The following is a 17,353-nucleotide window of genomic DNA, read 5'->3' as shown; positions in this document are numbered from 1 at the left end:
ATCTTTGACCTCTGAGCCATGCCGAGTTCTCCCTCCCAGCTGGTGTGACATCCAGGTTTGCCGAGGACCCGGGGACCTCCTGAGACATGGGACTCTCAGTGAGAAAACCAGGAAAGTCACACCCTCTTCCCAGCTCTCTAGGCTTGAGAAAATAAGGGATTTTGAGAAAGCAATGCTGGAACTGTGATACATGCTCTGTATATTTCTTGAGTTGAGTTTCTAGTGAGGTCAGTTTAGGGTGAAAATGGAGTTACAGGAAAACTTCTTTAAATCCTGAGTTTCTGTTCCTTCTTTCCAGCACCCCCTTCCAAATTCTTTTTTCAGCTTACCTGAACCTGCCATTCTGCTCAAATGAAATCTTTAATTTTTGCTCGCAATTTCTCTGGGAAGACTGGAAGCCACATCTGTCAATCATTTTCAGACAAAACTTCTTGTCCTCATGGAAACTGTATCTGGACTCTAAGCTTGACATTCTACTTTCTGGATTTGTTTTTTTTTTTTTTTTTTTTTTTTTTTTTCCTACTATATTGCTTCCTTCTCTTCACTCTGGCCTCCATCCATCTCCTGGGAAGACTTCCTGAATTCCCCAAATGGGATTAGTCCTTTCATCTTCTCTGAAATTATACAGCTTTGCTCGTTTTTCTTCTTTTTGGGTTGACAAATGTTTATTGGGCACCCGTTATTGGCTGGACACAATACTAAGCTCTGTGTGTAAGAAAATGAGAAGGGTAAGATCCTGGCCGCATGTAGCTCAGTCTGGGTGGAAAGACATCCAGAGGGATGGGCTGTCCTGTAACTACAGTTTTTCTTGCCCCACTTGAGCCATAGCCCCCAAATATCTACAAGAGGCAAGTTTTTACTTGTTAATTCAAGTCTATACTGTTTTTCTGGAAAACACAAATGAAGTTCCCAATCCCAGATTGCTATTCTGAATAGTGGCCGGCAGAGGGCGCCCTCAGACAATATAGCTGTGTTTCTACTGAAAAATTTGGTCTGTTTCCATCTTTCTCTCCAGAAAGCTCAGGTTTTTAATTGCTTCTCCACAATCACAAAATTAGCCCCATACCCTCCCACCCATATCCTTCTGTGGCCCAAAATGAATGAGATGGATGGTTTAGTCACCTTTGCATCTTCACAAAGATCAAAAGTGAGGTTCCAGATTAAAAAAAAGTGTTTCTTGAAGAAAAATTAAAAAAGACACATTACTTAGCAAAAAACCCACACCCTTTGTGTGGTGGGATCTTTAAAAATATACACCTGAAAGCTTATACACCTGGTTTTGATTTCCAGTTCAGTCTTTTATCACTTTTTTGACTTTAGGGCAAGACATTTAATCCCTCTAGGTGCCTCAGTTTTCTCATCTGAAAAATGGGGACAAGAGTTCTGCCTCCATTACAGACTTGTCAGGAGATCAATAATGTGTGTGCGGATCACTTGGCACAGTGCCTGGTAGTGAATTGTTATTATTGATATCACCCCCCGATGGCCTCAGTTCCAATAATGCTCCCTCCTCCCACCTCAGCTACTCAGAATCGTAAATAAACCTGATCATCTGTATAATTGTACTGCCTCCAAAATCTCTCCTTCAGACTTCCCACTCTGTGACCACCACATCCTCTGCACCTGGCTCACTCTCTCCAGCCATTCTCCAACCTCAGTGAGCCACCATTGCTTTCATTCTCATTCACCCCATTGTGTCTTTTTTTTTTTAAACCATGGATTTCTAATTTTAGCATTAAATTCACTGCTGAGCCAGCAACCGTAAATCCTTTGCCCCTCTCTCCCACTGTTGCAACTACCCGGAAAACCTCTAACCCTGTTTAAACCCAATGATTCACCTTCTCTGTGCCTGCACTGGGGCAGCTGAACATCGTTGGAGAAAAATCAGAGACCACATTGCCGGATGGATTCACTATAAATTTATGACCCATCATCTCAAGCGGGTGTTCAACAATGCCAGACAACCCCCTTACAAATTTACTTTCCTTTTCCCCAACCTATTATGTCATGCCTTTCTTTTTCTCTTCCCAAGGCCCAGACACCTTCTCCTGCCATCACTCTCACTTCCATATTTCAAAAGAAAAAATATGTGCAACTGAATGAGAACTACTTCATTTTCTCACCACCAAATGCTTCTGTCTCCCCACATCTTTGCCTCCAGTTCTACCCTGAGGCCTGGGCACCAGGGTCCCCACTAGAGCCCCAGGTTTTAGAGTGTCCTGCTCTGGCCTTGCTCTAGCATGTTCCTCTTTGTAGAGAAGGGGCCTGGCCAAGGGGACGGGCACACTTGGAGGCTGTGCCCTGCCTGCCTTCTGTACCACTTGGGACCACATAGATAGCTGGGGCTGGGGACTTCCCTATGCAGATGGCCGGCAGCTGGTTTCCTGGGCCCACATGGCTGTTTTCCTGGGTCCTTTTAATGGTGTTCCAAGGATGGTTGACTGCAGGGAGGCCCGAAACAGAGCTGGGGCATGCATGTGTGCCAGGACCCTCACTGTGAGAACTGAAGCTGGCGGTGGAAAGGAAACGGGCCTGGGCTGCAGGACAGGGGCCGCCTCCATTTGTACTTTGACCTCAGGCTCTCAAGTGTAAGTTGTGGGCCTGTTACTGCTCATTCTCCAGTCAACTCAGTTAAGCGTTGGTGCACTCTGCTACACCAATGCGGTTCTTATCAAAGACACTAGTAACCCATACCTCACCAGAGCCAATGGTAAATCCTCTGCCCTCATCTTACTCAGCTACTCTGCAGCATTTGACACCACCAGCCATTTTCACCTTGAAATCATTTCTTTTCAAGACTTCCTTGATGCTTTGCCTTACCTCATTCCCTTTCTTTCTGAGTCTTCTTTGGTGGAGACTCTCCTCTACCAGACCCCTTAACATTGAAGTACCCCAGGCAGGACCAGTTACATAATTTTTGGTGCCCAGTGCAAAATAAAATGCAAGGACCCTATTTAAGAAATGATTAAGAAATTCAAGAGGTAACAACAGAACATTAAACCAAATGCGGGGCCCTGCGTGACTGCATGGTTGCCTGCCCGTGAAGCCAACTTTGGTGCCAGGCTTGGACCCCAGTCCTCTTCTCTCCTCTTTATACGTGCTCACTGCCTCGGTGATCTCATCCCTTCCTGTAGCTTTAAATCCCTTCTGCACATTTAGACATTAGCCCTGACCTCTCAGCTGGGTTCCAGACTGCTCAGCATCTCCACTTTGTAACTAGGAGGCTTCTCTCATCTAGCATGTCCAAAAAAATCCAGCATTTTCTCTCTTCCCACCTCTCCCCAGCCAGTTTACCCAACCTGTGGCCTGGAGTTTTGTATCCCAGAAAATGTTATAATCTTAATCCATTCCTGTGAGTGAGACCCCTTGTGAATAGGATCTTTTGATGAGGTTACTTCAGTTAAGATGACCCAACTGAATCAAGATGGATCTTAATCCTATTACTGGAGTCCTTTATAAGCAGAATCAAATGCAGACACACAGAGAGAAAGTTACAGGAAGTCAAGGGCACCCAGAGAAGTCAGGAGAGGTCTCCATGCAACAGAAAAGCCAAGGACCAAGGATCACCAGCAGCCAGCCCCAGAACGCCACAGTCTTCCAGCAGAAAGCATCTCCATGATGACATCTCGATTTTGGACTTCTCCCAGCCTCAAAAGTGCAGGCCATTAAATTCCTGTGGTTTAAGCCAACCCATTGCATGGTATTTGCTTTGGCAGCTGGGGAATTGAACCACTCAATAAGAGGCTCTATCATTCACTAAGTTGCACTGGCTGAAAACCCACAGTCATTTTCTGTTCATCTTTTTCCCTCCCACTGTGCATCTACTCCATCAGAAAATCCTTTTGGATTCATCACTGAATTATATCTCTCATCAGATCATTTTCATTATCTCCAGAACTTAAACACCATCATTTTTACCTATTGTACTGTGATAGTTTTCTAACTAGTTTTCTTGCCTTTACTCTTGACCTGTACCATATATCAAATCGTAACATTTCTTCCTTAAAACCTTCAGTGCACTGAGAATGAAATTCAAACTTGCTCTCCCTCGCCATGGAATTCTGGCCCCTGCCCCTCTCCCCCAGCCCTTCTGCCCCACCCCACTCTGCCTCCCTCTTACACTGTGCTCCAGCCGCACCACCTTCTGTAACTATTGGTACTTCAAGGGCTGTATGCTATTCCTCTGCCTGAAATGCCCCTCCCAGATCTGATCATGAACTTTTGTCCACATCAGTTTCAATTCAAATATCTATTTAGAGAGGTCTTTGCTGACGATAGTATCTAATATGGCACCCCTTGCTCTAGTCTGTCTTTATCACATGATCTTATTTTTTTTCTCCATAACACTATTCTTACTGGAAATGATTTCCTTCATTTGTTTCCATGTTCATGGTCTTTAACCCCACTCAAATGTAAGCTCCTTGAAGGCAGGACTTTTCTGTTTCATCCACTTCTGGATCATTGCTGCCGAGAAGAGTGCCTGGCATATAGCAGGTGATCAAGAAGATTTTGTGGAGTAGATAGGGACTGACCTGTGGTCTGTTAACTACCATGAGGGTGGGTGATGCACATCCCTGCACCCCAAGGAAATTAAGTTAAGTTAAGACCAATGCTTGCATTTTTCTGCCCTTATTAGTGATTGAGCAATGGTTTGATCCAAGGGGGGCAGTTCTGTCTTTCTTATAGGAAGAGAGGGAAGAAGAACTTTCAGATTCTGAAGCTAATTTGGAAAATGCCCAGGTGACTGGGCACTCAACTATTCTTGAAGGAGGTCAGGGCCTGAGTCATGGGACTCACTGATGAGAAGGGTCACAAGAGTTGCTCCTTGCTCCTGTACTCAAAGTCTTCTTGGCAACTGAGGCTAAAGTGTGAGCAAAGATTTCCTCCATTCCAGACTAAGGTTCTGAGAGAGCCATTCTCACTGACACTGCCCTCTCCCCACCTCTTCTCTTTATGTGGACAGTGGTTCTCTTCTTCTCATCCAGGGAGTCTCTAACTCAGGCATTTAGAAACTTTTTCATATTAAGGGCTATGGGCAACATGAGTAATTTAGTAGCTTTTTCCTCCTTGAAGAAAAATATATCAAATTCACATTTACTAATGAGCAGGAGAAAGGCAACCTTACTCAGGAAACTCAAATTCTAAAGTTAGGCATTAGTTTTGTGTTATCGTCAATTAGTGTAGGTGGATAGCTGAGATGTCGAGAGAGGACAGGAAAGGCAGAGGAGGGGAGGAAGGAAGACAGAGAAAGTGAGAGAGACGCACCCAACATACAGAGGGAGCCAAAGGCAGATGGAGGTGAAAAGCAGGAGGAGGTGGGAGGAAGAGAGGAGACTGCTAACTCTTTTGCTATTTGAAAGAAAACATTCAAAGCCCTGCAAGTTGACTTCCACCAGCTGCAGAGCAGTGGCCCAAGTGAGCTTAACAACCACAGTTTCAGAAAGTAATCCCTGCCGTGCAGTCAAAGCAGGGTATGGTTACTCTGGAATGCTTCACTCAAACTTCATTCTACCTTCCCTCTATTTGGAGAGGCTGGATAGGTAAATACAAAATTCTTCAGACTCCCTTGCATCTAGGATTCTGGAAATGGATTACATTCTGCCAATTAGATTGATTCTTTGGGATTTGGAAGGTGGATGTCCCTGGATGTTACTACTAGCAAACAGGATCAGAACACATGATGCTTCCTGGTAGCAGAGGCCCAGTGTCCACCCTCCAGCATCTTGGGCATGAGACGCAGGTGTAGCAGCAGCTGTGGTGAGGTCTTACTTATGGAATTTCTGCACTGATAGCCTCAGAGGTTGTAACTCCCTGAGGGAATCATGTCTGTATTGCTGAGAGGCATTGCAGGGACTAGAGCCTGCTCCTTCAGCACCTCCAGATAATTTATAAGCACCAAATTTCCTGTAATGTATGTCCTACTTCCTAGAAATGCTGACTGATATATTGACTTATGTCACTAGTGCAAAGTTTGCACACAACTCTATCATCTTCTTCAGATGAACAGCCCATTCCATAGACTCCTCCACCAAGTACTTCTTGGGTCTCTGGTGTCCTTAATATCCCAAAAGCCAGTCAGTGCTTGAGCAAACCACAGGCCTCAGAGGCACACTCATGCCACTCAAATATCTTACAGGAAGTTCATGGGCCAGTAGGAAAATCTCCTGCAATAACCCCAGGCTAGACGCTGGAGGAGTGCAGCTTTGGGTCCTTCAAAGAGACAGAGGTTATCAGTCCAGGGGCCTTCTATTTCTAGTTGTCTCTCTCCTTGTAGTCTTCTACTGTCCACTTCTCCCTTAGAGCAGATCCTGTTTCCACGACCGGCTGCATGGCATGTGTCCAGCTCGGTCACACAGGGTCCTAGCTCAGTGGGGCCCCATGCTGGTATAATGCTCTGTTGTCCCCATCTTGAAATTCTTAATCATTTTTTAACAAGGGGGCCCCATATTTTCACCTTGCCCTGGGTCCTGCAAATTATGTTCCTCCACCTGTATCCCAGGACCTGGGTCATCTTTGAGCCAGCCTTGGTCCAGGGACCCTCACTCTACATTAGTAGTTCACCATCAACCCTATGCATTCTACCTGCTGAATCTATCTTAAAGCCACCCGCTGCCCTTCAGCTCCACTTCAGGCCTAGAGGACACTGAAAGCCTCCTAACCATTTTCGGCCTCCCATTTTTATGACCTTTATTCTCTGGTTGCTCCACTGTCTGCATGTGCTAACAGTTTCACTGATCAGAGAAGTCACTTCAGGTCTCAAGGAATCAGGCAGCATCAGGCTCTTGAGCTGAACATTCCCTACCTCTCCTCTAAATCGCTGGTTCTCAACCCCGTTTGTCTGTCGGTATCACATGGAGAGGTTTAAAAAAACTCCGCTGCCTGGGTTCAGCGCCGGAGATACTGATTTTAAGTGGTAAGGGGTGTGGTCTAGGTATTGGGACTTTTATAAGCTTCCAAGTAATCAAATGTGCAGTGGAGTTTGGAATCTGCTACTGCAGTGCTGCCAAGACGCAGGATAACAGCAGGTGGGGACAGCCACGTCAGACTGGAAGGGTGACCAGTGAAATCGTCCGACCTTGCCCAGAGATTCCTGAAATTTTTGGAATCATGTTACTTTGCTTTAGTTATTTTGAGTTTTGAACCATTTTTCTCCTCTAATAATGTACATGAAAACATTATTTATATCTTAGAAGATAGCTTTGGATAATGTGCCACAGTCCACGAGGTAATTAAGATGCTTTGGGGTCTTGCCAAAACCACAGGTGACAGTTTCTTGACTATGATATGTATATAGGTAAAGTCACTAATAATAGTTATTGATGTAATTTGTCAGTAGATCCATGGAAGAGAGGAAGTTCCATCCTTTTTCTCCCAGCAAGCCTAGCTAATGCTTATTTCACCTGTCCTAAGCATGAATTGCATGTTGTCTGTGGCTCCTGTCTCTTAAAGTTGTACAATGCCCTTATTCCTTTCTTTGGTTTTCACCTGCACACAGTGTCTCAGTCCATCTTGGCACTTTTCTAGAAGGAATTACAGAATGTTCATCCTCATTTCATAGCTAAGAGTGGGGATACGACTTGCCCACGCTCACTTGGTGAGTCAGGGGTTTGCTGGCCTAATCCCAGCCCATCTTCTAGCTCTGAACTCTGACCTCATTACTGGTCAGCCAGGGACTATGGATGGAAACCGGAGGGAAATGGGGAAGGCCAGGAAAATCTCACTTGCAATTCAGTGAAACAGGGAACCGAGTTTAAGGATATGAAAGACAAGACAGAGGATACACGACATGAATAAAGATGGGTAAAGAGCCACATGGCCGTTGGCACATTTTAAGCAGTGGTAAGGGGCTTGTTTTCCTTCCTTTTCTCATGCCATTTTTTTGTCTCTGTTCCAAAATGATTTCATAATAGCGTGCCATTATATATATAATATCCAATTAAAATTAATATTATATTTGTATTCAGTGTCCTTCCCTTGGTGACCATGTACTGGCTTCTGGAAGTTGTATGAAAAATTCTATATGTAAACACAGATTCTCAGAGGGGTCCATAATCTTACAAAGGTTAAGACCGCTGCTTTACGTTCCCAAGTAAAGAAAAACCTCTCTATGAGCAACCCTGTGACAACTGAGCTCAGATATAACAACGGGCCTGAGCAAAGGGCTCAGGTCCTCTGCCCTGCCCTTCCTTCCCTAAGTTACATCCTGGGTGTTGTGTGTAGAGAGATGCGGAAGGGAGAAGCATGGGTAGGAAAGCACCACCTGGTTTCCCTGTCCACATTCTCCTGGCCATGTCTTCCCGGCTGAGCCAATTGTAAGAGGTGATAACTAACTGGGAAATTCCTAGAATTGCTTCTTGTTGCTGAATTGCAAGTCTCCGCCTGCCACAGCCCCGTGTCCTGCTGGTTGATGTGTAAGCGGAAGCTGAGCAGTGGCCACCAGAGGGCAGCACACTCAGCCAGGGTTGGGAAGGGTTGGGATGGTGCAGCCAGAGCCGCGGGCAAGTCCGCAGTTCACAGCAGCCATTCAATCAAACTCAAAACAGCCCGACCGTGTGGAGCGCATGACTGAATCTTTTTGGGACCTCACTTATTGTAGGGCAGGGATTTACGATACTTTCAAATGTCTCACTTGGTCCTTTTAACAACCATACATGGCAAGCTGCATAATTCCCTTGCATTCTGACATATTCGAAGGAGTAAAAATTAGGACTGTCAAAAATAAGCAAAAATTGTTAAAGTTCATGAAATCAGCTATGCAGATTGAGGAATATAAGTCATACTGCATTTGTTCTATAGCAGTGTAAATGTTGTAAACTGTCTTCAAGATAGAAAAAAAAAAAAAAGGAAAGAAATGTCAAGGAGAGAGCTGCCATTTCTACTTTTGCCTTACCTGGGCCCCACAGTCATTGATTTAATGGCAGGCTTCTAGAAGATGGGGACCCTTAACTACTTTGGGGGGCTTCTTCCCCCTCGTCCTCTCTGAGTGCTTCACCCGGTCTCCAGGTGGCCACTGCCCCCTTGCACGTAGCTGCCTGGACCAAGGTGAACAGCTGACACAGGCTGTGGCCATCCTGTTTTCTCTGTGTCTGAGGTTCCCAGAGAATGGGTGCTGGGAACGCAGCCCTACTAATGCGAGGCCCTACTAATGCCTCGAACTCTGTCAAGAACTCGAAATCTGCAAAATCTGCCTTGGTTTCTAATCTTCCTGGAGAAGTGATTTTTTTTCTCAAAATTTCTTTAGATTTTATAACCTGATACACTATACTTAAAAAATTATATATATGTATTTATATACATACATATATACACCTGCACATATCTAAATATTATTTATATATATGTGTAAGTACATCTATATTTATAGCAGGGTTTTTCAACTTCAGAACTGTTGACATTTTGGGCCATATATTTGTTGTTGTTGTTTTAGGGGCTGCCCTGTGCATTGTAGGGGGTTTAGCAGCATCCCTGGCCTCTACCCACTAGATGCCAGTAGTGCCTCCCAGTTGTGATGGCCAAAAATATTTCCAGTCCTTGTCAAATGTACCTACCCTAGGGGCAAAACCACCCCTCAGTGAGAACCACCAATTGATCTGTATTTATCTATTACCTATTATCTATCTATCTCTTCATCTCTCTATTTAATCTGTATCTATGATCTATCTAATCTATCTGGATTGTATCAGCTTGGTTTGGTATCTGTTTCTTGTTGCCAAAAAATTGTTGACCAAGACATCGAGGAAATGAAGACATAGGAAAATTACATGAACTACCCAAATATGAACACAGCAGGTTAGCAGCAGAACCAGAGCAGGATATCAGGTCTCCTGAACACTAGACCAGTGGGTTTTCTGCAACTTTCTGTAAGTGAACTCCTTTGGTGGGTTTTACTCCAACTTGCTTATTATTTTGCTGTCCCTTATATTAAAGTCCATTTCTACTTGAATTAGGAGAATGTGTTTATGGACGGAAACACCACCTGCTACATTCCTTTATTTGTTTGAGACACCAAAATGAATAAACCGGGTGAGGATCACAGTCAAACTTTCTTCACAGGAAGTTGAAGCAGTGTGGGCTTGTTGCTAGGGAAGTTGAAGCAGTGTGGGCTTGTCAAGATGGCCCTTGCTAGCATCCGATAAAGGGACAGGTTAAATGAAGGGGCATGATCAGCTGATCCTAGGATCCTGCTTCCATTGGATCTGGAGTAGACTTGGTTTGATCTGTTGGTCTTCTCTAATGCAATGTGTTTCGAGCTCACTCACCTTACCCAAGCCACTGTAGGATGGTAGTCATCACTTAGCTTTTCATTGAGAACTTGCATTCACTATGGAAAAATGTGAAGGTCAGAATAAAGTCAGACTATCAGTTCTGTGTGACAAATGGAAGCAAATGAAAAAATTATTTCTAAATTTACATCTAGTAATTCATTCATTTTGGTCTGCAATTCTATGAGTTTTGACAAATGTATACCGTCTTGTACAATGAAGACACAGAACGATTCCATCACTGCAAAAAATGTTCTCGTAATGTGTCTTTTTAGTCAGCTCCTCCCACCATCCCTAACTGTGGGCAACCACAGGTCAGTTCTCTGTCACTTACAGTTTTGCCTTTTTCAAAATGTGATATAAATGAAATCACATAGTATGTAGGCTTTGGAGTCTGGTTTGTTTCACTTAGCCTAATGCATCCGAGATTTATCCACATTGTTGCTGGTGTTGATGTAAACAGTTTTCTCCTTTGATTGTCTCCTTTTATCGCTGAGTGGCATTCCATTGTATGGATGTATCCATTCACCAGTTGAAAGACATTGGAATTGTTTTGAATTTCTTGTTTGTCTTAACAAGCTGCTATAAATACTTGCTTACAAGTTTTGTGTGAACATAATTTTCATTTCTCTTGGGTAAGTATTGAGGAGTGAGATTGCTCGGTCGTCTGGTCAGTGTATGTTTAATTTTATAAGAAGCTGTCAAATTGTTTTCCAAAGAGGCTACATCATTTTGTCTTTCTACCAGCCATGTTTGAAAGTTCCAGATGCTTCTCATCCTTACCAGTCTTTGATATTGTGAGTTTGGTTTTAAATTTTGTTTTAGTCATCCTAATGCTTCTGTAGTGGCATCACATTGTGGTTTAATTTGCACTTTCCCGATGACTAAGGATGTTTAGCATCTTTTCATTTGGTGAATTATCAGTTCAAATATTTTGCCCATTTTAAAAATTGGGTTGCTTGTTTACTCATTGTTGACTTTTGAGAATTTTTTTATGTATTCTGGATATAAGTCCTTTGTCAGATATGTGATCTGCAAATATTTGGTCCTCATCTTTGGCTTTCTTTTCATTCTTAGAAATTTCCACAGAACAAAAGGCTTTCATTTTGATGAAACCTAATGTCAAATTTTTCTTTTATGGATTGTGCTTTTGGTGTCAATAAATTTTTTTGATTATTCAAATCTAGGATACTCTAGGAGTATCAGATATATTTGTTTCACTAATACTATAGACTCTTGGAGTTTCTCATTTGATTCCTGCCTGCAGTGGCTTGCAAACATTTTCTTTCGTTTTTCCTCTCCAATACCGCCCACAGGAACACACCCACACACTTGCGCATTACAAACACAGATTTCCTGTTCACTCTGAACCCTCCGCCTCCTTTTCCAGGCCTCCTCCCAAAGATCATAAAAATCACATTTTCCTAACAGTATTGTATCACTCAGGGGGAAGTGCTGGAGGACTGGAATGGTCAGTGCTTATTTTTATGGCAGAACACTCCAGAATGTCATTCTAGACTCTGTTTCTCAACATTATACAAGTTGAAATGGTATTCTGGAAACTCAACCCCGAAAATACATCTGTCCTAGTATAACAAAACTCACACTATACATCAATGGAATTTAATGTTTAAGTCAACTAATTAACTGCGTTTATCTAGTTGTCTTTTTAAACATCTTCCCACATATTAAAAGGAACAGATAATCAGAGGCTTTTCTTGAGTCTGTCTTCCCTCCCACTTCTCATAGGCCGTAGGTGAAGTCAGGTCTCTTCACAGTTGATACAATGAATAAATGCCTGGAAAGAGGAAAAAAAAGGGGAATGGTGGAATTAAAGAGTTGGAGGAGAGAAAATACAATTCATCCTTGAGCACATGAAGCAAATCCTCTTCTTCTATTTTTTTAAATTCCATGTTGAATATTTATCATTTCTTTCTAGAGGTACCCGATGCGGTTTATTATAAACACGTCTGTTGTTTTATGTTTGATGAATCTCCATTGAGTGCAAGCATTAAATTTAATGAGTTGTTCCTTAAAATGAAACCCAATCCAAATAATCGAAATTATCTTTCACCTTGTACAGTCTGTCCTGCTGGAAGATGTGTCAGGCCGGAGGGACTCGGGGCCTGGCATGGACCCTGCATGTCCCCGTGTCAGTCAGCTGATTCACCCTTCTGAGCTTCCCGTTCTTCCAGTTCCTGTTTGTCTGTCTGTCCGTGGTTCCTGCTTCTTCAACCTCTGTCCCCACTCTTTCAGCGCTTAGTTCACCCTCCAAAGACTGCTGGCTACAAACAACAGCAGAAAAAAGTTAAAAAGCAGTGGTGTTCATGAGCGATGAGAGACTTGGCGTGGAGGGGCTATGAGAATGGTCAGTGCGGGGCCAGCCCCAAAGCGACACAGCAGGGCGAAGGTCAGTGTCTGCCCCCTGAGAAAGCCCAGGTCAGACACATGCACTAAGGTAGCTCACATATGCATAGGAAATAAATTCTAACATTTTTGTGAGGCTATTCGGTGATAAAAGGGAAACCCCTTAAAGCACTTTTCAGACTGTACATAAAGTTTGACAGCTTTGAAGGAGAAACAGATTCAGTGGCAGAAACAGCAGGGGGAGAATTCCGCATTCTGCAAAGCCTCACTCAAGTACCATGAAGCATAGGCTAAAATGCATTTTGAAAACTCTTGTTAATGACATCATTTGATGAAAAAGTACAATCTATGCATTGTCCATAAGGCTCAAAGTAAGACACTGATTTCTTTCTATTCATGTTTCACGAATTTTAGAATGAATTCTTCTTTTCAACCTCTGAAGACCTGTTAGCAGAATTGCGAGATGTCCCAGCAGTGGACGTCTTCATAAAATTCCTTCATTGTAAGTGTACAACTCATTGATTTTTAGTAAATTTATAGAGTTGTGCAAGAATCGTAACAATCCAGCTTTAGAGCACTTTCAACATCCCCAAAAGTTCCCTGTGCCCATTTGCAGTCAATCCCTGCTCTCACCCAGGCAAACACTGATCTGCTTTCCATCTCTATAAATTTGCCTTTTCTGGATATTTCTTATAAGTGGAATCATATAATATATTGTCTGTTGTTGTTTGGCTTCTTCCACTTAGCACAAGGTTTTTGAGGTTCATCTATGTTGTAGCATGTACCAATATTTCTTTTCTTTTTATTACTGAGTTGTAGTCCATTGTATGGATATACCACATTTCGTTTTTCCATTTCTCCGTAGATGGACTCTGGATTCTTTCCGGTTTGGGCCATTAAGAGTGAAGCTGCCAGGAACATTCATATACGAGACATTTTGTGGACATGCACTTTCACTTCTCTTGGGGACATTCCTAGAAGTGGAATGGCTGGGTAGCATGGTACGCTTGTGTGCAACTTATTAAGAAGCATTCAGGTTAGGGAGGGAGCCCTTCTCTGTGCCTGGAGAATTTCTTTTTTCCTTTTCTTCTTCTTTTTTCCTTGTGGTAGCCCCAGGTTAGTTGGAAAAGTGCCCTCTGCTTTCCTTGGTACAGTCACCGGCTTTAGGAGCCAGTAAGACAAGGGTAATGCTTTTTGTTTGGTTCGACATTTAGCCCCTTGGGTAAGCTGGAAGCAACGTGCCCAGGCAGGCCTGTGCTCTGTGAGCACTTTCAGAAGAGGCCCCCAGGGTCTCCATTTGCTCCCTGCCTCCAGCACTGTTGCTCCTCTCTGGGAGCTGTTGACACAGACTCTTCTTGGGTCCTTTTCACTTCCTCCTGGTAGGCTGTTCCCTGTAAATCTTTATGGGTTGGTCAACTCGTCTCACTGCATTCTTGCTTATCCTACAACTTACACAGATCTATTCCCACCTAAAATGGCACAGAAGATAGCATTTTTCTTTATGATTTCTTTATGATTTCTACTTTAATTTTAGCCTTCCCCTTATTATCACTGCGATAGTGTTCAGTCATTTCAGTAGGAATTTGGAAATGGGGTTGTTATGCTATGACGTTAACCACCTGGATTTCCAGCTGGTCATTCCTTCCCGGCTGCAATAGAACAACACCATTCTGCTCCCTCCGGCCTTTCTCTCTTAGGAAGGCCTGCCCTTAGCTCCAAAGAATGTGTTCAGGTTCTCTGGTTTCTGTGATGTCTTGGCTGACCACTCCAGGCTTCACTGATTCACTCCTTCCCTGAGTGCTTCTCCTTTTATTTTCTTTCCCATGAAATCATTCCCTCATTTCTGCTGCCTGTGTTTCAGTTGTATACTCTGCACATTTTATGGTATTTGTAGAAACTGCTAGTATACAAAGACTAGAAGAAATTTTGAACTGGGAAGGACCTTAGCGAGCATCTTGTTCAACCACTTCTTTTTACATTTGTGGAAACCGAGACCTGTAGAAGTTATTCTTATTAATGACACATAATAAAAAAAATCTATACCTACTTTATATTTCATAAAGGGCATTTATGCATTGGCTCCTGCTGGTAAATAAGGCTGTGAGGCAGGGAAAGGGGATTTGCTCAAGGTGGCATAGCTAGTTCCTGAAAATATCTATTTCAAAACATTTGGAATTTCCTTTGGTTTAGATGATGTAAATTGCCTCCTAACATTGGCACAGAAGCTACTCAATAATTTCCCTCTCTTGTCTCACTCTAAAGAATATTAGATTGGTAGATCTGGCCTGCAAGCCATTGAAGAGAAATCTGGCATTGAGCTTTTGCAAATAACTTTTGTTTCCCTTATAAAAAATTGCAGCAAATAGAAAACCTAACAATTACCCATAATCCCACCTCTCAGGAAAGACAGCCTGCCCTTATGGTTTTTGCTCTATGCCACATATATTTATCCTTTTCCTATGCTACAATAGGTGTGTATACATGTGTATGTGTGTGACTGTGTGCTTGCATATTTTTTTTTAGCAAAATGGGGTTATACTATATACACTGTTTTAATTGCACAAAGTCGATGTTTTTCTATGACATTATAATCCAGTAATGCAACATCTTTAAGGCTACATGGTATTTTACTTCATGAGCATCCCATATTTCATTTAATTAACCTCATGTTGTTAGGCATTTAGTTGTATCCGTATTTTTTATAAAAGTGCTGCTGTGACTATCCTTGTAAATAAACTTAATATACATATATTATTATCTCCTTAACTGAATTCCTAGAAGACATCCTTGGTCAAAAGGACATGGATGTGTTTGCAGCTTTTGAGTCATACTGTCTGGTATAAAGTTGGGAAGATCTATCCAAAAGATGATGGGTCTGTAACATTTGGGAGCTAAGGTATTACCCCAGGACAAATTGGCCATGCTGCCTGTCCAGCTGGGGGTAATAAGTACAGTGGCTTTTGTCTTTTTACCTCCTACTCTGTACTGTTATTGACTTCTCAGGTGACCTTATTCAGCCTGGTTCTAAAATTCACAAACACCCCAGCCAGCGGATGCCAGACAATTTGTGCTTGATTATAATGGTGCAATGGTACAAATAGTACAAATGTCTTTTGCTAAATCCATTTTTCTTAATCTCTTAGATAAACGCATCTTCAGAGGTCCATGTTCTAGGTATGGAGCTGGAGTCCTGCCTGAGTTGGTAAATTAAGTTAGACACATCACCCCTAAATAGGATCACAGCACAAAGTAGTTGGAAGTTGTTTTATAGGTCAATCAGTAAACCTTTAGAGTTGAAAATGCACTAAAGATGCTGTATTTCCATCCTTTTATTTTACAGATGAGCAAATGAAGGCTTGGAATGGCCAAGAGGGTTATACAGCTGGCTTGTGTCTGAGCTAGAACTCAAACCCAGGTTTCTTGGTGCCCAATCAGATACACCTTCCACCTTCCATTACCCTCTGTTGCCCACCTATTCACCACAAGCCTCGATAGACATGGCCAGGTGTTGGTGATCTGCCACGCTGCAGGGGCAAGACATGGCCCATCAGCTCCCACTTCCTCCACCTTTCTCATTGCAAACCCTGACAGTCAGTTCCTGCTGTCCTCACACTGAGCCTGCCCTGGGCCTCAGACCTCCAGGCATTATTTCCAAGCAGAAGGAGCTGTCACACTCAGTGGAAAGGCTTTGCTTTCCTTCCAGCAGTTGTTCTTTAAGGTGGGATTGCCCATTCCTCCTTCCCTTACCCTGGGAACACACACACACCATCACCACCACTAGCTGTTTGAGTCAAAGTTGACTTTACAGGAAGTACTATCTATAACTGGAACCGTCAGGAGACAGTCCATTCTTCCTCTTCATTAACTGATAAAATGACATTGTGGGGGGAATGGAGGGGCAGCATCTGCCTGGGAGGGAATGTGTGCGTGTGTGGTGGAACATCTGGGTAGTATCATTTTGCTGTGTTCAGAAGAATAACTAGCAGGTCTGGAAATGCAGCCCTGGGAAAATGAGCAAGTTGAAGTTCAGGGCAACAGCTGATGTGCAAAAATAAAAAAAAAAAGAAAAAGAAAAAATTAAACCTAATAGGATTTTTTTTTTTAAGACTAGTAGAATCTTGAAAACAATTTCTTTTTATACAGACATTTCAAACACACACCTACATAGAATTAAACACAGTGAACCCCCACATAACCATCACTGAAATTCAACAATTATCAAGATTTTGCCACATTTGCGTCATCTCTCCCTTTCTTTCTTTCTTCTTTTTTTTTCTTTCTTTTCTTTGCAGGGATATTTTAAAGCAAATCCCAGACAATATGTAATTTTAATTCCTCATGCTCCAGGATGCATCTTTAAAAATATGACTATTTTATTTCCTAACCACGGTGCCATGATTACACTTAACAAATGTGATAATTCCTTGGTACCATTTATTCTCTATTCATAATCAAGTTGCCTCCATTTTAAATAGATTCCTTTTATCACATGTAGAGTAAGAGAAACATCTTTTGACCTGTGTCCCAGGCCCATACCACTGCAAGCTTTGCTCACACCCCGAGCAGAGGTAAAGCTGAATATCGCTATTTCAGAAGGCCAGCAAAGACCCAGGAGCTGATCTGAGTGACATCTGTCAGGAGGGGAAGTAGCTTGTCACCTCAAGGCCCAGCGCTGGGTCCTGGGTGCTGGTTGCATCTCTGACTGTGAGACACTGGGGCCACAG

The 17,353-nt window shown here is 42.8% G+C and overlaps 1 protein-coding gene across 2 annotated transcripts in view; it reads left to right on the top strand.

Annotated features, from left to right (window-relative positions):
* Positions 1-17,353, top strand: part of ARHGAP25 (Rho GTPase activating protein 25) — a 92,948-nt gene that overhangs the window by 10,306 nt on the left and 65,289 nt on the right. The window lies entirely within an intron of this gene.

Source organism: Choloepus didactylus, chromosome 17, assembly GCF_015220235.1.
Source record: "Choloepus didactylus isolate mChoDid1 chromosome 17, mChoDid1.pri, whole genome shotgun sequence".
Lineage (NCBI taxonomy): Eukaryota > Metazoa > Chordata > Mammalia > Pilosa > Megalonychidae > Choloepus > Choloepus didactylus.
This window is presented reverse-complemented; position numbering and strand designations above follow the sequence as displayed.